Below are 23,167 nucleotides of genomic sequence, written 5' to 3'. Positions count from 1 at the left end.
CTGCCCCCCTTCCAGTATCACTAATGGCCAGCCACTATCTACAGCATCAGCTGCTCACCTCCCAGTATCACTAATGGCCAGCCACTATCTACAGCATCAGCTGCCCCCCTACCAGTATCACTAATGGCCAGCCACTATCTACATCATCAGCTGCCCACCTTCCAGCATCACTAATGGCCAGCCACTATCTACATCATCAGCTGCTCACCTTCCAGTATCACTAATGGCCAGCCACTACATACAACATCAGCTGCCCCCCTTCCAGTATCACTAATGGCCAGCCACTATCTACATCATCAGCTGCCCATCTTACAGTATCACTAATGGCCAGCCACTGTATACAGCATCAGCTGCCCCCCTACCAGTATCACTAATGGCCAGCCACTATCTACAGCATCAGCTGCCCACCTTCCAGTATCACTAATGGCCAGCCACTATATACAGCATCAGCTGCCCACCTTCCAGTATCACTAATGGCCAGCCACTATCTACAGCATCAGCTGCCCACCTTCCAGTATCACTAATGGCCAGCCACTATCTACATCATCAGCTGCCCACCTTTCAGTATCACTAATGGCCAGTCACTGTAAACAGCATCAGCTGCCCCCCTACCAGTATCACTAATGGCCAGCCACTATCTACAGCATCAGCTGCCCACCTTCCAGTATCACTAATGGCCAGCCACTATCTACAGCATCAGCTGCCCCCCTTCCAGTATCACTAATGGCCAGCCACTATCTACAGCATCAGCTGCCCCCCTACCAGTATCACTAATGGCCAGCCACTATCTACAGCATCAGCTGCCCACCTTCCAGTATCACTAATGGCCAGCCACTATCTACACCATCAGCTGCCCACCTTCCAGTATCACTAATGGCCAGCCACTATCTACAGCATCAGCTGCTCACCTTCCAGTATCACTAATGGCCAGCCACTATCTACAGCATCAGCTGCTCACCTTCCAGTATCACTAATGGCCAGCCACTATCTACAGCATCAGCTACCAGTATCACTAATGGCCAGCCACTATCTACAGCATCAGCTGCTCACCTTCCAGTATCACTAATGGCCAGCCACTATCTACAGCATCAGCTGCCCACCTTCCAGTATCACTAATGGCCAGCCACTATCTACACCATCAGCTGCCCACCTTCCAGTATCACTAATGGCCACCCACTATCTACAGCATCAGCTGCTCACCTTCCAGTATCACTAATGGCCAGCCACTATCTACAGCATCAGCTGCCCACCTTCCAGTATCACTAATGGCCAGCTACTATCTACATCATCAGCTGCCCCCCTTCCAGTATCACTAATGGCCAGCCACTATCTACAGCGTCAGCTGCTCACCTCCCAGTATCACTAATGGCCAGCCACTATCTACAGCATCAGCTGCCCCCCTACCAGTATCACTAATGGCCAGCCACTATATACTGTACAGCATCAGCTGCTCACCTTCCAGTATCACTAATGGCCAGCCACTGTATACAGCATCAGCTGCCCCCCTTCCAGTATCACTAATGGCCAGCCACTATCTACATCATCAGCTGCTCCCCTTCCAGTATCACTAATGGCCAGCCACTATATAAAGCATCAGCTGCCCCCCTTCCAGTATCACTAATGGCCAGCCACTATCTACAGCATCAGCTGCTCACCTTCCAGTATCACTAATGGCCAGCCACTATCTACATCATCAGCTGCCCACCTTCCAGTATCACTAATGGCCAGCCACTATATACAGCATCAGCTGCCCACCTTCCAGTATCACTAATGGCCAGCCACTATCTACAGCATCAGCTGCTCACCTCCCAGTATCACTAATGGCCAGCCACTATCTACAGCATAAGCTGCCCCCCTACCAGTATCACTAATGGCCAGCCACTATATACTGTACAGCATCAGCTGCTCACCTTCCAGTATCACTAATGGCCAGCCACTGTATACAGCATCAGCTGCCCCCCTTCCAGTATCACTAATGGCCAGCCACTATCTACATCATCAGCTGCCCCCCTTCCAGTATCACTAATGGCCAGCCACTATATACAGCATCAGCTGCCCCCCTTCCAGTATCACTAATGGCCAGCCACTATCTACAGCATCAGCTGCTCACCTTCCAGTATCACTAATGGCCAGCCACTATCTACATCATCAGCTGCCCACCTTCCAGTATCACTAATGGCCAGCCACTATATACAGCATCAGCTGCCCACCTTCCAGTATCACTTATGGCCAGCCACTATATACAGTATCAGCTGCTCACCTTCCAGTATCACTAATGGCCAGCCACTATCTACAGCATCAGCTGCTCACCTTCCAGTATCACTAATGGCCAGCCACTATATACAGCATCAGCTGCTCACCTTCCAGTATCACTAATGGCCAGCCACTACCTACAGTATCAGCTGCCCCCCTTCCAGCATCACTAATGGCCAGCCACTATCTACATCATCAGCTGCCCACCTTCCAGTATCACTAATGGCCAGCCACTATCTACAGCATCAGCTGCTCACCTTCCAGTATCACTAATGGCCAGCCACTATCTACAGCATCAGCTGCCCACCTTCCAGTATCACTAATGGCCAGCCACTATCTACAGCATCAGCTGCTCACCTTCCAGTATCACTAATGGCCAGCCACTACATACAACATCAGCTGCCCCCTTCCAGTATCACTAATGGCCAGCCACTATCTACAGCATCAGCTGCCCACCTTCCAGTATCACTAATGGCCAGCCACTATCTACATCATCAGCTGCCCACCTTCCAGTATCACTAATGGCCAGCCACTATATACAGCATCAGCTGCCCACCTTCCAGTATCACTAATGGCCAGCCACTATCTACAGCATCAGCTGCCCACCTTCCAGTATCACTAATGGCCAGCCACTATCTACATCATCAGCTGCCCACCTTTCAGTATCACTAATGGCCAGTCACTATATACATCATCAGCTGCTCACCTTCCAGTATCACTAATGGCCAGCCACTATCTACATCATCAGCTGCTCACCTTCCAGTATCACTAATGGCCAGCCACTATCTACAGCATCAGCTGCCCACCTTCCAGCATCACTAATGGCCAGCCACTATCTACAGCATCAGCTGCCCACCTTCCAGTATCACTAATGGCCAGCCACTATCTACAGCATCAGCTACCAGTATCACTAATGGCCAGCCACTATCTACAGCATCAGCTGCTCACCATCCAGTATCACTAATGGCCAGCCACTATCTACAGCATCAGCTGCCCACCTTCCAGCATCACTAATGGCCAGCCACTATCTACAGCATCAGCTGCCCACCTTCCAGCATCACTAATGGCCAGCCACTATCTACATCATCAGCTGCCCACCTTACAGTATCACTAATGGCCAGCCACTGTATAAAGCATCAGCTGCCCCCCTACCAGTATCACTAATGGCCAGCCACTATATACAGCATCAGCTGCTCACCTCCCAGTATCACTAATGGCCAGCCACTATCTACAGCATCAGCTGCCCACCTTCCAGTATCACTAATGGCCAGCCACTATCTACAGCATCAGCTGCCCCCCTTCCAGTATCACTAATGGCCAGCCACTATCTACATCATCAGCTGCCCACCTTACAGTATCACTAATGGCCAGCCACTGTATACAGCATCAGCTGCCCCCCTACCAGTATCACTAATGGCCAGCCACTATCTACAGCATCAGCTGCCCACCTTCCAGTATCACTAATGGCCAGCCACTATATACAGCATCAGCTGCCCACCTTCCAGTATCACTAATGGCCAGCCACTATCTACAGCATCAGCTGCCCACCTTCCAGTATCACTAATGGCCAGCCACTATCTACATCATCAGCTGCCCACCTTTCAGTATCACTAATGGCCAGTCACTGTAAACAGCATCAGCTGCCCCCCTACCAGTATCACTAATGGCCAGCCACTATCTACAGCATCAGCTGCCCACCTTCCAGTATCACTAATGGCCAGCCACTATCTACAGCATCAGCTGCCCCCCTTCCAGTATCACTAATGGCCAGCCACTATCTACAGCATCAGCTGCCCCCCTACCAGTATCACTAATGGCCAGCCACTATCCACAGCATCAGCTGCCCACCTTCCAGTATCACTAATGGCCAGCCACTATCTACACCATCAGCTGCCCACCTTCCAGTATCACTAATGGCCAGCCACTATCTACAGCATCAGCTGCTCACCTTCCAGTATCACTAATGGCCAGCCACTATCTACAGCATCAGCTGCTCACCTTCCAGTATCACTAATGGCCAGCCACTATCTACAGCATCAGCTACCAGTATCACTAATGGCCAGCCACTATCTACAGCATCAGCTGCTCACCTTCCAGTATCACTAATGGCCAGCCACTATCTACAGCATCAGCTGCCCACCTTCCAGTATCACTAATGGCCAGCCACTATCTACACCATCAGCTGCCCACCTTCCAGTATCACTAATGGCCACCCACTATCTACAGCATCAGCTGCTCACCTTCCAGTATCACTAATGGCCAGCCACTATCTACAGCAACAGCTGCCCCCCTTCCAGTATCACTAATGGCCAGCCACTATCTACAGCATCAGCTGCTCACCTCCCAGTATCACTAATGGCCAGCCACTATCTACAGCATCAGCTGCCCCCCTACCAGTATCACTAATGGCCAGCCACTATCTACATCATCAGCTGCCCACCTTCCAGCATCACTAATGGCCAGCCACTATCTACATCATCAGCTGCTCACCTTCCAGTATCACTAATGGCCAGCCACTACATACAACATCAGCTGCCCCCCTTCCAGTATCACTAATGGCCAGCCACTATCTACATCATCAGCTGCCCACCTTACAGTATCACTAATGGCCAGCCACTGTATACAGCATCAGCTGCCCCCCTACCAGTATCACTAATGGCCAGCCACTATCTACAGCATCAGCTGCCCACCTTCCAGTATCACTAATGGCCAGCCACTATATACAGCATCAGCTGCCCACCTTCCAGTATCACTAATGGCCAGCCACTATCTACAGCATCAGCTGCCCACCTTCCAGTATCACTAATGGCCAGCCACTATCTACATCATCAGCTGCCCACCTTTCAGTATCACTAATGGCCAGTCACTGTAAACAGCATCAGCTGCCCCCCTACCAGTATCACTAATGGCCAGCCACTATCTACAGCATCAGCTGCCCACCTTCCAGTATCACTAATGGCCAGCCACTATCTACAGCATCAGCTGCCCCCCTTCCAGTATCACTAATGGCCAGCCACTATCTACAGCATCAGCTGCCCCCCTACCAGTATCACTAATGGCCAGCCACTATCTACAGCATCAGCTGCCCACCTTCCAGTATCACTAATGGCCAGCCACTATCTACACCATCAGCTGCCCACCTTCCAGTATCACTAATGGCCAGCCACTATCTACAGCATCAGCTGCTCACCTTCCAGTATCACTAATGGCCAGCCACTATCTACAGCATCAGCTGCTCACCTTCCAGTATCACTAATGGCCAGCCACTATCTACAGCATCAGCTACCAGTATCACTAATGGCCAGCCACTATCTACAGCATCAGCTGCTCACCTTCCAGTATCACTAATGGCCAGCCACTATCTACAGCATCAGCTACCAGTATCACTAATGGCCAGCCACTATCTACAGCATCAGCTGCTCACCATCCAGTATCACTAATGGCCAGCCACTATCTACAGCATCAGCTGCCCACCTTCCAGCATCACTAATGGCCAGCCACTATCTACAGCATCAGCTGCCCACCTTCCAGCATCACTAATGGCCAGCCACTATCTACATCATCAGCTGCCCACCTTACAGTATCACTAATGGCCAGCCACTGTATAAAGCATCAGCTGCCCCCCTACCAGTATCACTAATGGCCAGCCACTATATACAGCATCAGCTGCTCACCTCCCAGTATCACTAATGGCCAGCCACTATCTACAGCATCAGCTGCCCACCTTCCAGTATCACTAATGGCCAGCCACTATCTACAGCATCAGCTGCCCCCCTTCCAGTATCACTAATGGCCAGCCACTATCTACATCATCAGCTGCCCACCTTACAGTATCACTAATGGCCAGCCACTGTATACAGCATCAGCTGCCCCCCTACCAGTATCACTAATGGCCAGCCACTATCTACAGCATCAGCTGCCCACCTTCCAGTATCACTAATGGCCAGCCACTATATACAGCATCAGCTGCCCACCTTCCAGTATCACTAATGGCCAGCCACTATCTACAGCATCAGCTGCCCACCTTCCAGTATCACTAATGGCCAGCCACTATCTACATCATCAGCTGCCCACCTTTCAGTATCACTAATGGCCAGTCACTGTAAACAGCATCAGCTGCCCCCCTACCAGTATCACTAATGGCCAGCCACTATCTACAGCATCAGCTGCCCACCTTCCAGTATCACTAATGGCCAGCCACTATCTACAGCATCAGCTGCCCCCCTTCCAGTATCACTAATGGCCAGCCACTATCTACAGCATCAGCTGCCCCCCTACCAGTATCACTAATGGCCAGCCACTATCCACAGCATCAGCTGCCCACCTTCCAGTATCACTAATGGCCAGCCACTATCTACACCATCAGCTGCCCACCTTCCAGTATCACTAATGGCCAGCCACTATCTACAGCATCAGCTGCTCACCTTCCAGTATCACTAATGGCCAGCCACTATCTACAGCATCAGCTGCACACCTTCCAGTATCACTAATGGCCAGCCACTATCTACAGCATCAGCTACCAGTATCACTAATGGCCAGCCACTATCTACAGCATCAGCTGCTCACCTTCCAGTATCACTAATGGCCAGCCACTATCTACAGCATCAGCTGCCCACCTTCCAGTATCACTAATGGCCAGCCACTATCTACACCATCAGCTGCCCACCTTCCAGTATCACTAATGGCCACCCACTATCTACAGCATCAGCTGCTCACCTTCCAGTATCACTAATGGCCAGCCACTATCTACAGCATCAGCTGCCCCCCTTCCAGTATCACTAATGGCCAGCCACTATCTACAGCATCAGCTGCTCACCTCCCAGTATCACTAATGGCCAGCCACTATCTACAGCATCAGCTGCCCCCCTACCAGTATCACTAATGGCCAGCCACTATCTACATCATCAGCTGCCCACCTTCCAGCATCACTAATGGCCAGCCACTATCTACATCATCAGCTGCTCACCTTCCAGTATCACTAATGGCCAGCCACTACATACAACATCAGCTGCCCCCCTTCCAGTATCACTAATGGCCAGCCACTATCTACATCATCAGCTGCCCATCTTACAGTATCACTAATGGCCAGCCACTGTATACAGCATCAGCTGCCCCCCTACCAGTATCACTAATGGCCAGCCACTATCTACAGCATCAGCTGCCCACCTTCCAGTATCACTAATGGCCAGCCACTATATACAGCATCAGCTGCCCACCTTCCAGTATCACTAATGGCCAGCCACTATCTACAGCATCAGCTGCCCACCTTCCAGTATCACTAATGGCCAGCCACTATCTACATCATCAGCTGCCCACCTTTCAGTATCACTAATGGCCAGTCACTGTAAACAGCATCAGCTGCCCCCCTACCAGTATCACTAATGGCCAGCCACTATCTACAGCATCAGCTGCCCACCTTCCAGTATCACTAATGGCCAGCCACTATCTACAGCATCAGCTGCCCCCCTTCCAGTATCACTAATGGCCAGCCACTATCTACAGCATCAGCTGCCCCCCTACCAGTATCACTAATGGCCAGCCACTATCTACAGCATCAGCTGCCCACCTTCCAGTATCACTAATGGCCAGCCACTATCTACACCATCAGCTGCCCACCTTCCAGTATCACTAATGGCCAGCCACTATCTACAGCATCAGCTGCTCACCTTCCAGTATCACTAATGGCCAGCCACTATCTACAGCATCAGCTGCTCACCTTCCAGTATCACTAATGGCCAGCCACTATCTACAGCATCAGCTACCAGTATCACTAATGGCCAGCCACTATCTACAGCATCAGCTGCTCACCTTCCAGTATCACTAATGGCCAGCCACTATCTACAGCATCAGCTGCCCACCTTCCAGTATCACTAATGGCCAGCCACTATCTACACCATCAGCTGCCCACCTTCCAGTATCACTAATGGCCACCCACTATCTACAGCATCAGCTGCTCACCTTCCAGTATCACTAATGGCCAGCCACTATCTACAGCATCAGCTGCCCACCTTCCAGTATCACTAATGGCCAGCTACTATCTACATCATCAGCTGCCCCCCTTCCAGTATCACTAATGGCCAGCCACTATCTACAGCGTCAGCTGCTCACCTCCCAGTATCACTAATGGCCAGCCACTATCTACAGCATCAGCTGCCCCCCTACCAGTATCACTAATGGCCAGCCACTATATACTGTACAGCATCAGCTGCTCACCTTCCAGTATCACTAATGGCCAGCCACTGTATACAGCATCAGCTGCCCCCCTTCCAGTATCACTAATGGCCAGCCACTATCTACATCATCAGCTGCTCCCCTTCCAGTATCACTAATGGCCAGCCACTATATAAAGCATCAGCTGCCCCCCTTCCAGTATCACTAATGGCCAGCCACTATCTACAGCATCAGCTGCTCACCTTCCAGTATCACTAATGGCCAGCCACTATCTACATCATCAGCTGCCCACCTTCCAGTATCACTAATGGCCAGCCACTATATACAGCATCAGCTGCCCACCTTCCAGTATCACTAATGGCCAGCCACTATCTACAGCATCAGCTGCTCACCTCCCAGTATCACTAATGGCCAGCCACTATCTACAGCATAAGCTGCCCCCCTACCAGTATCACTAATGGCCAGCCACTATATACTGTACAGCATCAGCTGCTCACCTTCCAGTATCACTAATGGCCAGCCACTGTATACAGCATCAGCTGCCCCCCTTCCAGTATCACTAATGGCCAGCCACTATCTACATCATCAGCTGCCCCCCTTCCAGTATCACTAATGGCCAGCCACTATATACAGCATCAGCTGCCCCCCTTCCAGTATCACTAATGGCCAGCCACTATCTACAGCATCAGCTGCTCACCTTCCAGTATCACTAATGGCCAGCCACTATCTACATCATCAGCTGCCCACCTTCCAGTATCACTAATGGCCAGCCACTATATACAGCATCAGCTGCCCACCTTCCAGTATCACTTATGGCCAGCCACTATATACAGTATCAGCTGCTCACCTTCCAGTATCACTAATGGCCAGCCACTATCTACAGCATCAGCTGCTCACCTTCCAGTATCACTAATGGCCAGCCACTATATACAGCATCAGCTGCTCACCTTCCAGTATCACTAATGGCCAGCCACTACCTACAGTATCAGCTGCCCCCCTTCCAGCATCACTAATGGCCAGCCACTATCTACATCATCAGCTGCCCACCTTCCAGTATCACTAATGGCCAGCCACTATCTACAGCATCAGCTGCTCACCTTCCAGTATCACTAATGGCCAGCCACTATCTACAGCATCAGCTGCCCACCTTCCAGTATCACTAATGGCCAGCCACTATCTACAGCATCAGCTGCTCACCTTCCAGTATCACTAATGGCCAGCCACTACATACAACATCAGCTGCCCCCTTCCAGTATCACTAATGGCCAGCCACTATCTACAGCATCAGCTGCCCACCTTCCAGTATCACTAATGGCCAGCCACTACATACAACATCAACTGCCCCCCTTCCAGTATCACTAATGGCCAGCCACTATATATAGTATCAGCTGCTCACCTTCCAGTATCACTAATGGCCAGCCACTATCTACAGCATCAGCTGCTCACCTTCCAGTATCACTAATGGCCAGCCACTATATACAGCATCAGCTGCTCACCTTCCAGTATCACTAATGGCCAGCCACTATCTACAGCATCAGCTGCTCACCTTCCAGTATCACTAATGGCCAGCCACTATCTACAGCATCAGCTGCCCACCTTCCAGTATCACTAATGGCCAGCCACTATCTACACCATCAGCTGTCCACCTTCCAGTATCACTAATGGCCACCCACTATCTACAGCATCAGCTGCTCACCTTCCAGTATCACTAATGACCAGCCACTATCTACATCATCAGCTGCTCACCTTCCAGTATCACTAATGGCCAGCCACTATCTACATCATCAGCTGCCCACCTTCCAGTATCACTAATGGCCAGCCACTATATACAGCATCAGCTGCCCCCCTTCCAGTATCACTAATGGCCAGCCACTATCTACAGCATCAGCTGCTCACCTTCCAGTATCACTAATGGCCAGCCACTATCTACATCATCAGCTGCCCACCTTCCAGTATCACTAATGGCCAGCCACTATATACAGCATCAGCTGCCCACCTTCCAGTATCACTAATGGCCACCCACTATCTACAGCATCAGCTGCTCACCTTCCAGTATCACTAATGACCAGCCACTATCTACATCATCAGCTGCTCACCTTCCAGTATCACTGATGGCCAGCCACTATCTACATCATCAGCTGCCCACCTTCCAGTATCACTAATGGCCAGCCACTGCATACAGCATCAGCTGCTCACCTTCCAGTATCACTAATGGCCAGCCACTATCTACATCATCAGCTGCCCCCCTTCCAGTATCACTAATGGCCAGCCACTATCTACAGCATCAGCTACCAGTATCACTAATGGCCAGCCACTATCTACATCATCAGCTGCCCACCTTCCAGTATCACTAATGGCCAGCCACTATCTACAGCATCAGCTGCTCACCTTCCAGTATCACTAATGGCCAGCCACTATCTACAGCATCAGCTGCCCACCTTCCAGTATCACTAATGGCCAGCCACTGTATACAGCATCAGCTGCCCCCCTTCCAGTATCACTAATGGCCAGCCACTATCTACATCATCAGCTGCCCACCTTCCAGTATCACTAATGGCCAGCCACTATCTACAGTATCAGCTGCTCACCTTCCAGCATCACTAATGGCCAGCCACTATCTACATCATCAGCTGCTCACCTTCCAGTATCACTAATGGCCAGCCACTATATACAGTATCAGCTGCTCACCTTCCAGTATCACTAATGGCCAGCCACTATCTACAGCATTAGCTGCTCACCTTCCAGTATCACTAATGGCCAGCCACTATATACAGCATCAGCTGCTCACCTTCCAGTATCACTAATGGCCAGGCACTATCTACAGTATCAGCTGCCCCCCTTCCAGCATCACTAATGGCCAGCCACTATCTACATCATCAGCTGCCCACCTTCCAGTATCACTAATGGCCAGCCACTGTATACAGCATCAGCTGCCCCCCTTCCAGTATCACTAATGGCCAGCCACTGTATACAGCATCAGCTGCTCACCTTCCAGTATCACTAATGGCCAGCCACTATCTACAGAATCAGCTGCTCTCCTTCCAGTATCACTAATGGCCAGCCACTGTATACAGCATCAGCTGCCCCCCTTCCAGTATCACTAATGGCCAGCCACTATCTACAGCATCAGCTGCTCACCTTCCAGTATCACTAATGGCCAGCCACTATCTACAGCATCAGCTGCTCACCTTCCAGTATCACTAATGGCCAGCCACTATCTACAGCATCAGCTGCTCACCTTCCAGTATCACTAATGGCCAGCCACTATATACATCATCAGCTGCTCACCTTCCAGTATCACTAATGGCCAGCCACTATATACATCATCAGCTGCTCACCTTCCAGTATCACTAATGGCCAGCCACTATCTACATCATCAGCTGCTCACCTTCCAGTATCACTAATGGCCAGCCACTAACTACATCATCAGCTGCCCACCTTCCAGTATCACTAATGGCCAGCCACTGTATACAGTATCAGCTGCCCCCCTTCCAGCATCACTAATGGCCAGCCACTATCTACACCATCAGCTGCTCACCTTCCAGTATCACTAATGGCCAGCCACTATCTACAGCATCAGCTGCCCCCCTTCCAGTATCACTAATGGCCAGCCACTATCTACAGCATCAGCTGCTCACCTTCCAGTATCACTAATGGCCAGCCACTATCTACAGCATCAGCTGCCCACCTTCCAGTATCACTAATGGCCAGCCACTGTATACAGCATCAGCTGCTCACCTTCCAGTATCACTAATGGCCAGCCACTATCTACAGCATCAGCTGCCCCCCTTTCAGCATCACTAATGGCCAGCCACTATATACAGCATCAACTGCCCCCCTTCCAGTATCACTAATGGCCAGCCACTATCTACAGCATCAGCTGCCCACCTTCCAGTATCACTAATGGCCAGCCACTATCTACAGCATCAGCTGCTCACCTTCCAGTATCACTAATGGCCATCCACTATCTACACCATCAGCTGCTCATCTTCCAGTATCACTAATGGCCAGCCACTATCTACAGCATCAGCTGCCCACCTTCCAGTATCACTAATGTCCAGCCACTATATACAGCATCAGCTGCCCACCTTCCAGTATCACTAATGGCCACCCACTATTTACAGCATCACCTGCCCACCTTCCTGTATCACTAATGGCCAGCCACTATCTACAGCATCAGCTGCCCACCTTCCAGTATCACTAATGGCCAGCCACTATCTACAGCATCAGCTGCTCACCTTCCAGTATCACTAATGACCAGCCACTATCTACAGCATCAGCTGCCCACCTTCCAGTATCACTAATGGCCAGCCACTATCTACAGCATCAGCTGCCCCCCTTCCAGTATCACTAATGGCCAGCCACTATCTACAGCATCAGCTGCCCACCTTCCAGTATCACTAATGGCCAGCCACTATATATAGTATCAGCTGCTCACCTTCCAGTATCACTAATTGCCAGCCACTATCTACATCATCAGCTGCCCACCTTCCAGTATCACCACTAATGGCCAGCCACTGTATACAGCATCAGATGCCCACCTTCCAGTATCACTAATGGCCAGCCACTATCTACATCATCAGCTGCCCCCCTTCCAGTATCACTAATGGCCAGCCACTATATATAGTATCAGCTGCTCACCTTCCAGTATCACTAATGGCCAGCCACTATCTACAGCATCAGCTGCCCCCCTACTAGTATCACTAATGGCCATCCACTATCTACAGCATCAGCAACCCACCTTCTAATACCAATATGACTATAGAGACAAGATGGAAAAGAGAAAAAAAGCATTGCACGGATGATAAGAATGACTCAGACAGCAACATGAGTCCAGGCCTATCTAAATATTGAAATGCTGCCCGGAACGATGAGCCAGCTAGAGTCTTACAATGCATTACTATTGTAAATTTAAGTAGTAAAGATTAAACTTGAGTCTGCTTTATGGCACAACTGCCTGCCCAAGTGCCCTCAAACCAACACACCATGTACAACACCATCCCCTAAAAGGTGCTTCCATTACACCCCGAGAGCACACAGTGTACATTCAGCCAAGCACCTTGCCCACAGGAACTGTGCTCCCTGGGGGGCCCCTATGACATAAGTGCGTTGGTGTGATCGCCTGGTACCCTTGTGGTCACACTGCACATGTGCTGCGCAGTATGTCCAAGTCAGAGGTCACCAACCTCGCGGCGACCAGGAAGAAGAGGAATTGAAATATTACCGGGGAACGGAGGGAGATGCCGGGGCACCGGAGGTGCAATAAGGATCCGCACAGCTCCCTACACACACATTAGGCGTCCTTTGTGAATGATAAGTAGGGATGGTCGGAAATGCCAATTTCCGATTCCGTGGTAAATCCGCATTCCGCCATTGCCAATTACCGATTCCGCTTTCCGGTACCAATTTCCGCATTCCAATGCGGAATTTCCGCCGGAAATCGCGGAAATTCCGCCCGATTTTAACATTGATTTTCTCTAAAACTATAAGGTCTTTTTGAAAACATTTTTTTGCCGCTTGTTCAGAAGATTCTGTTTAATAAAATTTGGTGTTTCTAGGACTTACGGGGGCTTTGCTATTAACCACTAAAGTCGGCGGATTTTTACTGTAATATAAATGCAGAAAATAGGCAGATGCAGATTTTCTGCATTTTACATTACAGTAAAAATCCGCCGACTTTAGTGGTTAATAGCAAAGCCCCCGTAAGTCCTAGAAACACCAAATTTTCAGGCTTTATTAAACAGAATCTTGTGAACAAGATGCAAAAAAAGTTTTCAAAAAGACATTATAGTTTTTGGGAAAATCGATGTTAAAGTCGGGCAGAATTTCCGCATTACCAATTTCCGCATTCCGATGCGGAAATGCAAATTCCGATCGGAAATTCAGAAATTGCATTTCCGCGGAATCCGAATGAGCATCCCTAATGATAAGTAGCGCTAAGGTATCCTTTAAAATGTACAAACCAGGCAGAATAGCAGACACAGAATGCAAGGACAGGTCAAGGTCACAGGCAATCAGATTCAGAGGCCAGGAGACCGAATAAGAGCAGAAACACAGAGTACACAGTACAGACACCGCAAGCAACAGGGGATGGTCTATTAGATGTAAATAATTCTGAGTTGACAAATTTTATGCCATTTTTTGCAAAATCATCTTGAACATGAACCTACCAATACTGCAGTGGCTGCATTGGTTTTAAAGTACATACACACCTGAGAAGAAAATTGGTCTAAATGAACGTTAACCAATGATTGATCAAAGTTGTTAACAATCGACCTGTATACACACACGAACGATCCAAGAAAGAAAGAACTGTCAGATAATGTGGAAGTGACATCTGACATGCAATTAGGATTCATTCACACTACAAGAGCCTTTCTAAGGCCTGGAACCCACTAGGAATCGCTGCAGCGCTTTACAATCACCACAGTGCTGTGTGCAGCGATTCCTAAGGCATTTGTGATGGCAATTTTCCGACACTTGTGGGGAGGAGGGCTGCCTAATACTGGGGGAATACCTGGCTATCTATGCTGGGGAGGGGGGCTGCCTAATACTGGGGGCACACCTGGCTATCTATACTGGGGAGGGGGGCTGCCTAATACTGGGGGCACACCTGGCTATCTATGCTGGGGAGGGGGGCTGCCTAATACTGGGGGCATACCTAGCTATCTATGTTGGGGAGGGGGGCTGCCTAATACTGGGGGCACACCTGGCTATCTATACTGGGGAGGGGGGCTGCCTAATACTGGGGGCACACCTGGCTATCTATGCTGGGGAGGGGGGCTGCCTAATACTGGGGGCACACCTGGCTATCTATACTGGGGAGGGGGGCTGCCTAATACTGAGGGTACATCTGGCTATCTATACTGGGGAAGGGCTGCCTAATACTGAGGGCACACCTGGCTATCTATACTGGGGAGGGGGGCTGCCTAATACTGGGGGCATACCTGGCTATCTATGCTGGGGAGGGGGACTGCCTAATACTGGGGGCATACCTGGCTATCTATGCTGGGGAGGGGGCTGCCTAATACTGGGGGCACACCTGGCTATCTATACTGGGGAGGGGGCTGCCTAATACTGGGGGCACACCTGGCTATCTATGCTGGGGAGGGGGACTGCCTAATACTGGGGGCACACCTGGCTATCTATGCTGGGGAGGGGGACTGCCTAATACTGGGGGCACACCTGGCTATCTATGCTGGGAAGGGGGACTGCCTAATACTGGGGGCACACCTGGCTATCTATGCTAGGGAGGGGGCTGCCTAATACTGGGGGCACACCTGGCTATCTATACTGGGGAGGGGGCTGCCTAATACTGGGGGCACACCTGGCTATCTATACTGGAGAGGGGGCTGCCTAATACTGAGGGTACATCTGACTATCTATACTGGGGAAGGGCTGCCTAATACTGGGGGCACACCTGGCTATGTATGCTGGGGGAGGGCTGCCTAATACTGGGGGCACACCTGGCTATCTATGCTGGGGATGGGTGCTGCCTAATACTGGGGGCACACCTGGCTATCTATACTGGGGAGGGGGCTGCCTAATACTGGGGGCACACCTGGCTATCTATACTGGGGAGGGGGCTGCCTAATACTGAGGGTACATCTGGCTATCTATACTGGGGGAGGGCTGCCTAATACTGGGGGCACATCTGGCTATCTATGCTGGGAAGGGGGCTGCCTAATACTGGGGGCACACCTGGCTATCTATACTGGGGAGGGGGCTGCCTAATACTGGGGGCACACCTGGCTATTTATGCTGGGGAGGGGGGCTGCCTAATACTGGGGGCACACCTGGCTATCTATGCTGGGGAAGGGCTGCCTAATACTGGGGGCACATCTGGCTATCTATGCTGGGGAGGGGGGCTGCCTAATACTGGGGGCATACCTGGCTATCTATGCTGGGGAGGGGGCTGCCTAATACTGGGGGCACACCTGGCTATCTATACTGGGGAGGGGGCTGTCTAATACTGAGGGTACATCTGGCTATCTATACTGGGAAGGGGAGCTGCCTAATACTGGGGGCACACCTGGCTATCTATGCTGGGGAGGGGGACTGCCTAATACTGGGGGCACACCTGGCTATCTATGCTGGGGAGGGGGGCTGCCTAATACTGGGGGCACACCTGGCTATCTATGCTGGGGAGGGGGGCTGCCTAATACTGGGGGCACACCTGGCTATCTATGCTGGGGAGGTGGACTGCCTAATACTGGGGGCACACCTGGCTATCTATACTGGGGAGGGGGGCTGCCTAATACTGGGGGCACACCTGGCTATCTATGCTGGGGAGGGGGCTGCCTAATACTGGGGGCACACCTGGCTATCTATGCTGGGGAGGGGGACTGCCTAATACTGGGGGCACACCTGGCTATCTATGCTGGGGATGGGTGCTGCCTAATACTGGGGGCACACCTGGCTATCTATACTGGGGAGGGGGCTGCCTAATACTGGGGGCATACCTGGCTATCTATGCTGGGGAGGGGGCTGCCTAATACTGGGGGCACACCTGGCTATCTATACTGGGGAGGGGGCTGCCTAATACTGAGGGTACATCTGGCTATCTATACTGGGAAGGGGAGCTGCCTAATACTGGGGGCACACCTGGCTATCTATACTGGGGAGGGGGCTGCCTAATACTGAGGGTACATCTGGCTATCTATACTGGGGAAGGGCTGCCTAATACTGGGGGCACACCTGGCTATTTATGCTGGGGAGGGGGGCTGCCTAATACTGGGGGCACACCTGGCTATCTATGCTGGGGAAGGGCTGCCTAATACTGGGGGCACATCTGGCTATCTATGCTGGGGAGGGGGGCTGCCTAATACTGGGGGCATACCTGGCTATCTATGCTGGGGAGGGGGCTGCCTAATACTGGGGGCACACCTGGCTATCTATACTGGGGAGGGGGCTGCCTAATACTGAGGGTACATCTGGCTATCTATACTGGGAAGGGGAGCTGCCTAATACTGGGGGCACACCTGGCTATCTATACTGGGGAGGGGGCTGCCTAATACTGAGGGTACATCTGGCTATCTATACTGGGGAAGGGCTGCCTAATACTGGGGGCACACCTGGCTATCTATACTGGGGAGGGGGCTGCCTAATACTGGGGGCACATCTGGCTATCTATACTGGGGAAGGGCTGCCTAATACTGGGGGCACACCTGGCTATCTATGCTGGGAAGGGGGACTGCCTAATACTGGGGGCACACCTGGCTATCTATGCTGGGGAGGGGGACTGCCTAATACTGGGGGCACACCTGGCTATCTATGCTGGGAAGGGGGACTGCCTAATACTGGGGGCACACCTGGCTATCTATGCTGGGGAGGGGGACTGCCTAATACTGGGGGCACACCTGGCTATCTATGCTGGGGATGGGTGCTGCCTAATACTGGGGGCACACCTGGCTATCTATGCTGGGGAGGGGGCTGCCTAATACTGGGGGCACACCTGGCTATCTATGCTGGGGAGGGGGACTGCCTAATACTGGGGGCACACCTGGCTATCTATGCTGGGGAGGGGGGCTGCCTAATACTGAGGGTACATCTGGCTATCTATGCTGGGGAGGGGGGCTGCCTAATACTGGGGGCACACCTGGCTATCTATGCTGGGGAGGGGGACTGCCTAATACTGGGGGCACACCTGGCTATCTATGCTGGGGAGGGGGGCTGCCTAATACTGGGGGCATACCTAGCTATCTATACTGGGGAGGGGGCTGCCTAATACTGGGGGCACATCTGGCTATCTATACTGGGGAAGGGCTGCCTAATACTGGGGACACACCTGGCTATCTATGCTGGGAAGGTGGACTGCCTAATACTGGGGGCACACCTGGCTATCTATGCTGGGGAGGGGGACTGCCTAATACTGGGGGCACACCTGGCTATCTATGCTGGGAAGGGGGACTGCCTAATACTGGGGGCACACCTGGCTATCTATGCTGGGGAGGGGGACTGCCTAATACTGGGGGCACACCTGGCTATCTATGCTGGGGATGGGTGCTGCCTAATACTGGGGGCACACCTGGCTATCTATGCTGGGGAGGGGGCTGCCTAATACTGGGGGCACACCTGGCTATCTATACTGGGGAGGGGGACTGCCTAATACTGGGGGCATACCTGGCTATCTATACTGGGGAGGGGGGCTGCCTAATACTGGGGGCATACCTAGCTATCTATACTGGGGAGGGGGCTGCCTAATACTGGGGGCACACCTGGCTATCTATGCTGGGGATGGGTGCTGCCTAATACTGGGGGCACACCTGGCTATCTATGTTGGGGAGGGGGGCTGCCTAATACTGGGGGCACACCTGGCTATCTATACTGGGGAGGGGGCTGCCTAATACTGGGGGCACACCTGGCTATCTATACTGGGGAGGGGGGCTGCCTAATACTGAGGGTACATCTGGCTATCTATGCTGGGGAGGGGGGCTGCCTAATACTGGGGGCACACCTGGCTATCTATGCTGGGGAGGGGGACTGCCTAATACTGGGGGCACACCTGGCTATCTATGCTGGGGAGGGGGGCTGCCTAATACTGGGGGCATACCTAGCTATCTATACTGGGGAGGGGGCTGCCTAATCCTGAGGGTACATCTGGCTATCTATACTGGGGAAGGGCTGCCTAATACTGGGGGCACACCTGGCTATCTATACTGGGGAGGGGGGCTGCCTAATACTGGGGGCACACCTGGCTATCTATGCTGGGGAGGGGGGCTGCCTAATACTGGGGGCACACCTGGCTATCTATGCTGGGAAGGGGGACTGCCTAATACTGGGGGCACACCTGGCTATCTATGCTGGGGAGGGGGACTGCCTAATACTGGGGGCACACCTGGCTATCTATGCTGGGGAGGGGGACTGCCTAATACTGGGGGCACACCTGGCTATCTATGCTGGGGAGGGGGACTGCCTAATACTGGGGGCACACCTGGCTATCTATGCTGGGGAGGGGGGCTGCCTAATACTGGGGGCACACCTGGCTATCTATGCTGGGGAGGGGGACTGCCTAATACTGGGGGCACACCTGGCTATCTATGCTGGGGAGGGGGGCTGCCTAATACTGGGGGCACACCTGGCTATCTATGCTGGGAAGGGGGACTGCCTAATACTGGGGGCACACCTGGCTATTTATGCTGAAGAGGGGGGCTGCCTAATACTGGGGGCACACCTGGCTATCTATGCTGGGAAGGGGGACTGCCTAATACTGGGGGCACACCTGGCTATCTATGCTGGGGAGGGGGCTGCCTAATACTGGGGGCACACCTGGCTATCTATGCTGGGAAGGGGGACTGCCTAATACTGGGGGCACACCTGGCTATCTATGCTGGGGAGGGGGACTGCCTAATACTGGGGGCACACCTGGCTATCTATGCTGGGGAGGGGGACTGCCTAATACTGGGGGCACACCTGGCTATCTATGCTGGGGAGGGGGACTGCCTAATACTGGGGGCACACCTGGCTATCTATGCTGGGGAGGGGGGCTGCCTAATACTGGGGGCACACCTGGCTATCTATGCTGGGGAGGGGGACTGCCTAATACTGGGGGCACACCTGGCTATCTATGCTGGGGAGGGGGGCTGCCTAATACTGGGGGCACACCTGGCTATCTATGCTGGGAAGGGGGACTGCCTAATACTGGGGGCACACCTGGCTATTTATGCTGGGGAGGAGGGCTGCCTAATACTGGGGGCACACCTGGCTATCTATGCTGGGGAGGGGGACTGCCTAATACTGGGGGCACACCTGGCTATCTATGCTGGGGAGGGGGGCTGCCTAATACTGGGGGCACACCTGGCTATCTATGCTGGGGAGGGGGGCTGCCTAATACTGGGGGCACACCTGGCTATCTATGCTGGGAAGGGGGACTGCCTAATACTGGGGGCACACCTGGCTATCTATGCTGGGGAGGGGGGCTGCCTAATACTGGGGGCACACCTGGCTATTTATGCTGGGGAGGGGGCTGCCTAATACTGGGGGCACACCTGGCTATCTATGCTGGGAAGGGGGACTGCCTAATACTGGGGGCACACCTGGCTATCTATGCTGGGGAGGGGGAGGCTGCCTAATAGTGGGGGCACATCTGGCTACCTATATTGGGGCATGCAGTGGGTGCACCTTGGAATCTCTGCCTCTGGTGCTGGAGAACCTACTCCCAGCCCTGCATAGGCCTCTTTCACCTCGATGAACGACTGTCCCACATCAAGGCATAATAAAACGCTAATATATATGTTAAGAATTTCTTGTTGGAAGAAAAAAAACCCTTTTACAATGAGATAACCAGTTTCTGTTCACCCAAGTTATTGTTTGAGGAAAACAAGCACACACAAAAAAAAAATTAAAAAAATTCAGTTCTTGACAACACAGAGAGGCGGGCAGATTCCTGACAAGATAGTTGGCCACACCAGCTTCCTTTCAGACACTGCTGATCTGTGTCCTTCTATTGCCTTTCAGACTGGCACAGAAAGAGTCGTCAGTGCCGCCCATCGAGCCAGAGAATGAAACCGTATTTTTAAAAAAGTGTCTGGATGAGGCGGGCATGCTTCTTCTGGTTGTCAGGGGTAACACAGAGTCCGCTCACCTCCTCCCACATTTTAGTGTCTATTATTTGTTGAGAAAAGGTGAGGATTTATTGCAACAGATGAGACTGGACATGCTGAGGATAAAAATAGTCACAGAGTGTTTGGATATCGCTCAGCGGAGCAGCAGGGGGTACCGGTACTGGACAAACAGACTATACAATACAATAACTGGCCACAGGCTTTGCACCAAAGATTAAATGTTGGCAGACAAACACCAGCATGCACACCGATACAGAGATCTGTACAAGCCTGTTTCCATAGATTTACATTTCACATTGTGTTATGGGTAGAATGTTACCGAAGGCCCGGTTCACACTGTATTTTACAGCCAAACGGATCCGGTAAGGTGGATTTGGGGCGCTAGTCTACTTTAGGGGACCCACCGCAAATCCCCATAGACACTTTCAGCTGGGCTGCAAAACGGAACAAATGGCTTCCGTTTGCTTGATGAAACCCCCACAAGCCTTATATCCCCGGGTAGCTACACATGTCCTCTAACGAATTTTGCGGGTTTCGGTAAAAAAAAAAAGTTTGAACTGACTGTGTAGGAGCCTCGGAACGACCGCAATTTCGGGTCCGTCGGCCATCTTGGTTTTGCTCTGCAGGTCGTTTCTTCCTCCTCATTGGAGGGATTGTTAGGTGGGGGCGTGCCAGCTAACAAACCCTCCAATGAGGAGGAAGAAAGAGACCTGCACAGCAGAATTAAGATGGCCGACGGAACCGAGATTTAGGCCGTTCGGTGGCTCCTACACGGCCAATTTAAACTTTCTGTTACCGAAAACCTCCCAATTCGTTACAGGGCATGCTTACCTATCCATGGGTATATGGCTTGTGGGGGTTTCAACAAGCAAACGGAAGCCATTTGTTCCGTTTTGCAGCCCAGCTGAAAGTGTCTATGGGGATTTGCGGTGGGTCCCCTAAAGTAGACTAGCGCCGGATTTGGTCTCTGCTTCACCAGATCCGTATGGCTTGGTCCACACTGGCAGACGGATCTGTGAAAACGGATCTGATCACCGGTCAATTGGATCTGTTTTCACTCTGTTGCCACTCCGGTCTGCTGAGGGAGGGTTTCTTACCCAGGCTTCTGTCTCTTCCCCTTGTGACTACCAGGAAGCGTGGTAGTCACATGACACAATGTGAGATGCAAGGCGAAGAGACGGAAGCCTGGGGAAGAAACCCTTCCTCCCTCCTTCCCTCACCCGTCCGCTCAGGAGTTTAGCGTCCTCAGTCCCCCAGACCCCCACCCTAGTGGAGCGGCCCTACATCCCCCAGACCCCCACCACCAGAGTGTCCGCTTTTTAACTCTAATGTGAACCAGGACTAACAGGTCCATGGGTTACATGTAGTAGTCTGCAGCACAGGTAGGTTGGTATGCGGATACAGTTTTGCAGGTCATGATGGTTTGCAGGTACAACCCTGAAGATCAAGTTAGGCTGTAGGTAGATATCTACAGGACAGGTTCAGTAACACATAGTACTCTGCTGGACAGGTTAGGTTGCAGGTACAGTACTCTGCAGGACAGTTTGAGTTGCAGGAACAGTTCTCAGATGGACAGGTTGGGTTGCAGGTACAGTACTCAGCTGGGCAGGTTGGGTTGCAGGTACAGTACTCAGCTGGGCAGGTTGGGTTGCAGGTACAGTACTCTGCTGGACAGGTTAGGTTGCAGGCACAGTACTCTGCCGGACAGTTTGAGTTGCAGGTACAGTTCTCAGATGGACAGGTTGGGTTGCAGGTACAGTACTCAGCTGGGCAGGTTGGGTTGCAGGTACAGTACTCAGCTGGGCAGGTTGGGTTGCAGGTACAGTACTCTGCTGGACAGGTTAGGTTGCAGGTACAGTACTCTGCAGGACAGTTTGAGTTGCAGGTACAGTTCTCAGATGGACAGGTTGGGTTGCAGGTACAGTACTCAGCTGGGCAGGTTGGGTGGCAGGTACAGTACTCAGCTGGGCAGGTTGGGTTGCAGGTACAGTACTCTGCTGGATAGGTTGGGTTGCAGGTACAGTACTCAGCTGGGCAGGTTGGGTTGCAGGTACAGTTCTCAGATGGACAGTTTGAGTTGCAGGTACAGTACTCAGCTGGACAGGTTGGGTTGCAGGTACAGTACTCAGCTGGACAGGTTGGGTTGCAGATGGGGTTGGGTTGCAGATTCGATCAGAGGG

General features: G+C 52.1%; 1 long non-coding RNA gene across 1 annotated transcript in view; it reads right to left on the bottom strand.

Moving 5' to 3' along the window:
• LOC137541338 (uncharacterized) overlaps nucleotides 1-22,137 on the bottom strand; it is a 62,838-nt gene extending 40,701 nt beyond the window's left edge. The window contains exon 1 of the long non-coding RNA XR_011025127.1: nucleotides 22,085-22,137. This is a non-coding gene — a long non-coding RNA (uncharacterized lncRNA). The remainder of the gene's footprint in view (nucleotides 1-22,084) is intronic.
• Between the last annotated feature and the right edge of the window lie 1,030 nt (nucleotides 22,138-23,167).

This window comes from Hyperolius riggenbachi, chromosome 12, assembly GCF_040937935.1.
Source record: "Hyperolius riggenbachi isolate aHypRig1 chromosome 12, aHypRig1.pri, whole genome shotgun sequence".
NCBI lineage: Eukaryota > Metazoa > Chordata > Amphibia > Anura > Hyperoliidae > Hyperolius > Hyperolius riggenbachi.
This window is presented reverse-complemented; position numbering and strand designations above follow the sequence as displayed.